The 4,843-nt window shown below is 46.6% G+C and overlaps 1 pseudogene; it reads left to right on the forward strand.

Moving 5' to 3' along the window:
• The first annotated feature begins 2,027 nt into the window (after positions 1–2,027).
• On the forward strand, positions 2,028–2,373 carry LOC130880458 (40S ribosomal protein S20-like; annotated as a pseudogene).
• The last annotated feature ends 2,470 nt before the right edge of the window (positions 2,374–4,843 follow it).

Genomic DNA, 4,843 nt, shown 5'->3' on the forward strand with positions numbered 1-4,843 from the left:
CTGGAATACACACGTTCTTGTTTAGCTTTTCATTTGAGCCAAATCATAGCTCACAAAACATGGCCAAAAGGCTCGGGAAATAACCCCACACCTCTCCATTTGTTTTGTTTGTTAGTGGCAGAACTAGAGATTGCCTTTTGCTGAGAAGAGGAAATAGACAAGGCGACAGAATATTTATTACTCAGCGGACCTGTTTATCTGACTAATCAGCCTCGAGCACTGGCCTTAGGTGAGAATGAATCTGCTCTGTTCTTGGCTCCTGAGCATTAATTAGAGACCGTCTTCTGCTTTCCTTGACATTCAATGTGCAGAAGAAATGGTTCCTGAAATGCCAAATTATTTCACTACGGGATTCACTTTAATTTCTCAGGAATATAACCTTTCAACACCGGGCTTATGTTAGCTGTGGAGTTGGTGATACATGTGTTTTGGAAAACAGTGTGAGTTCATAAAGGTTTATTACAGGATAATGGGATATATATATATATATATATATATATATATATATATATATATAACCTCATAGAGGAGGCCTGCTATTACTGGATTAAATCGGACATAAATTCATTAGCTCTCCCCTTTGTCTTTGTGGTCATGAAAGAATGGCTGTATCCTGGAAGCTCTCTGGAAAGGAGAAAACATACATCTCCCCAACCTACTCTGACATAAGAAGTGATAATAAGCCTCTGGCAATTTTAGTGCAAATTTTCAAGTTTATGCCTGAAATGCACTCTTCAGTGCCCCTTCCCTTAATAGCAGAAAACTGCTTCAGGGTCAGCATTCAGAGACTTCAGTCATCCTTCCCAGAATCAGAAACCAGGACTCAAGAGCTCTGTGGCCAACCCGCCCCGAACACACTCGATCACATCAGAGCTAAAACACACTTCTCACCAGAAAGCACAGCCTCCTCCTGCTGCCAGCTGGGAGGGCTTTCCCTGACAGTGTTTACTGAGTCCCTGCTACTTGTCAGGTGTGCTGAAGACTACATTAACTTGACCCAACCAGAGTCCGTACAAAGGAGGGAGCTTCTGCTAAGAAAAGACCTGTAGAGCCTTTTCTTAAGTAGTGATTGATGGAGGATGGCCCAGCCCATTGTGTGTGGGTGCCATCCCTGAGCTGGTGGTCCTGGATTCTACCAGAAAGCAGGCTGTGCAAGCCACAGGGAGAAAGTCAAAAGTGGTACCCCTCTGTGGCCTATGCATCAGCTCCTGTCTCCAGGTTCCTGCACTATATGAGTTCCTGACTGTGATGATGAACTGTGATGTGGAAGAGTGAAGCCAAATAAACCCTTCCCTCTCCAATTTACTTTGGCCGTGGTGTTTTATCTCAGCAATAGCAACTCTGACTAAGATGCAGTTAAGCTTCTGCAAGGGGCCAGGGAGTAGATGCGTTAGGCTTGTCCAAGGTCCTTTTCTCACTTCCCTCCCTCCCTCTTAAATTATGCTTTGTTTTAGGTTCTGTTTTATTTCCCACAAAAGCTTTGGCACATTGTGATGGGGTAAGACAAGGCAGAGGTTCCTTCATTTTACATGTGTGCTGAGGCCATTTTAGGTTTAACTAGAACTTTATATCCTTGATAGGAAGGTCTGTAGAGAATTACCCACCTCTATTCTAGGAATCCAAGGTTAAGATGTCCCAACTAACTTATCTTGGCTTCTGTTAAACTGCTTGCTTGCACAAAGCTTCCCCCTGCAGCTGTTGAGATAACGGAATGTCATTTTTGCCTTTAAAAGTCCCTTACTGGTCAGGTGGTGGTGGCACAAGACTTTAGTCCCAGTATTCAGGAGGCAGAGGCAGGGGGATCTCTGTGAGTTGGAGGCCAGCCTGGTCTACAGAATGAGTGCCAGGAAGGCTCCAAAGCTACACAGAGAGACCCTATCTTGAAAAACAAAAACAAACAAAAAAAATCCCTGACTCTTCTGAGATGTGGTGCATGCAGCGGACCTCTGTTCAGTCTGCTGGGGTCCTGACTCACTGCTGTTGGCTCCTGCCGAGGAATAAGTCTGTCAGAAAGCTGCACCACACTCATGGATTTTTAAGATACTGGAAAGGCACCTGTGGAATCTGAGGTGGTGATTCACTGAGTTCCAATCATGCTCACCAGCCGCAACATGAAGTCACCGGAGAAGGTGTGTGCTGACTTGATCCGAAGTGCAAAGGAAAAGAATCTGAAAGGCAGGTGTGCATGCCTACTAAGACACTGAGAATCACTACAAGAAAAACACCTCGGGGTGAAGGTTCCAAGATTTGGAATCATTTCCAAATGGGAATTCACAAGTGACTCATTGATTTACACAGTCCTTCCAAGATTGTTGAGCAATTGCTTCTATCAGTATTGAACCAGGAATGGAGAATAAGGTCACAGATGCCTAAGTCAACCTGACTTAATCATTTTTTTTTTTTTTAAAAAAAGAAGTCCCTTACTCTAAAAACTCAGAGCTACACTTGGGGTCCCAAATATCCGAGTGTAGTACCAGTCAGCTGGAGTAAAGACTTCCAAATGGCTATAAACTGTGTCTGAGTGGTCTTCTCTGGTGGGCTCCCCATAATCACATCAAAGCTATTCTTAGTCCAGGACCATACTGAGACAGGTACACAATGAATTCAACTTATTATTTCAAGGAGACCCTGAGATGAAAACGCCCAAGTGGCTCCTGCTTTCAGACTTAAAGAGGAGTCAACTGCTTTCCATGTGGAAAATAAGGGGTCTAGGATGTGAAAGTCCAGGGCTGGGGTTACATGGAGGGGTAAGAGTAAGGCTGGGAGAGGAAGAGTCTAGGAGGTTCAGGAGGATGACACCATCTGTGTAGATGGAGAGAAGCAAGAGAGACACGAGCAGTTAGTCCCGAGCACCCACTCTACAGCTCAAGGCAGTGGGTGTGGCTTGAGGGAGAACAGACCCTGTCCTTTCAGAGGTTCATGGGAGGGGTCAGAAGTTTGGTTTGAAAGGCAGTTGGGGTTTCCTGAAGGACACTAAGCATGAATTATGTTGTTCTACCTGGGGCTGGTGAGGAAGCCCTGAGCTGGACCAAGAATGTGGAGCTTCCCTAGATGGAGGTAGCAGACAGATAGAGAGAGGAAGAGGTGCTGACTTCTCTACGGACTGAGTTTTATCAAGTTGGGGGCAGGGCATGGGATGGTTGGGTAGATAGATAGACAGACAAAGAGACAGAGGATAGAAGGACAGATGGATAGATAAACAGAGTCATCCTGGAGGTGGTACAATGCTTGCTCATTCTAGAGATTGCTTGGGGAACAGAAAGAACTTGGAGTTAGCCTGGATTATTCTACGGCCACTAAAACCTTTCAAAAATGAGTGGAATGCTCATTTCATATCTTCCTTGGAGCTGGGAAATGGGTCACGCAAGAGCCATGTGTCTTCTCAGGTGGCCCACAGTGCTCAGCTTTCACAGCCCACAGTCTGATACTCTGTTTACCCAGGTCCTTATCCTAGGATTCTAGAGAGCCTGCCCGTGTGATACATGCATGGGACTTTGAAGAAGAGAACTAGTCTTCCTGCCTTTTCTATAGGAATCTGGCAGTCCTGTTCAGGAGCTAGGTAGACAATGCATGGAAGACATGAGGAAAACCTATTCAGCACCAAGAAGGAAGGAAGCAGGATGAGGAAAGACTGAATGGTAAATGGATGGGTGAAGGCAGCTTCCCATGCTTAATGCTTGGCTCAAAAGACAGATCTCTGCCAGGCATGGTGGCATGGGGTTGTGAACTCAGCACCTCGGGAGTAGAGGTAGAGGAAAAGGGAGTTTGAGGCTAGCCAGTGCTATGTCAGGCCTGTGGTGGCTTGAATAAGAATGGCCCCCATAGGCTCATGGGTTTGAATATGTATCCAGGGAGGGCACTATTTGAAAGGAGTAGGAAATGTGCATTTGTTGGGGCAGACTTTGAGATTTCAAAAGCTCAAGCCAAGCCCAGTGTCTCCCTCTCTTCCTGCTGCCTGCAGATCCAGATGTAGAACTCTCCTTCTCCAGCACCATGCCTGCCTGCATGCTGCTATGCTCACTACCATGATAATGAACTAAACTTCTGAAATTGTAAGCCAGCCCCAATTAAATGCTTTCTTTCATGAGAGTGGCTATGGTCATGGTGTCTCTTCACAGCAACAGAACAGTTGAACTAAGACAAGGCCCTTTCTTGGTGACCACAAAAAAGAAAGACTGGTCATTGCCTCCTCTGACCAGTCTAGAGTCCTAGGTAAAGCATTGTAGTTATGGTGAGTCTTGGCTACCCAGAGGCAAAGGAGGTCACCTCTCTTTGGAGAACCACCCTGGCTACAGTACAGACTCCAGGCTGAAAAGAGGAGTGAGTTGTGGAGATAGAACTCACTGATTGCAGCCAGCTCTGACCCATCTGGAGGGACCTGGCTCCAGTCAACCAGCATGAGCCTGCTATGTCAGGCCTCTGTGTGCAGAAGTCCCATCTCAGTTCTCCCCCCATCACCTCCCCCACCCTGTGCCAGCCTGCCTGATCCATGCCCACCCTGCCTTCTCTCTGAGCGCAGAGAAGTCATTAGCAGACAGGCCAGCCAGCCAGGAGCCACTGCGATAATGACCTGCATTCATTACCCACTGACAGCAGGGACTCAAGTGAAACTAATGGCACAGCTCTTTCCTTCCAGCAGGGACTTGGTGCCAAACTTCTTGTTGATGACACTTGAGGAGCTGTGAGAAGTCATTAGAGAGCCTCTCCCATCTGTGTGTCCTCTTGTATAGAACTTCTGAGGAGTTAGATCGTGATGAATAAGAGCCTGCAGACTCGTGGCTCTAGCAAAAGGCATCTCACCTGCATGCCCAGAATGTGCAGAGATACATACAAGATTCCCCTT

This window comes from Chionomys nivalis, chromosome 8 (assembly GCF_950005125.1).
Source record: "Chionomys nivalis chromosome 8, mChiNiv1.1, whole genome shotgun sequence".
Lineage (NCBI taxonomy): Eukaryota > Metazoa > Chordata > Mammalia > Rodentia > Cricetidae > Chionomys > Chionomys nivalis.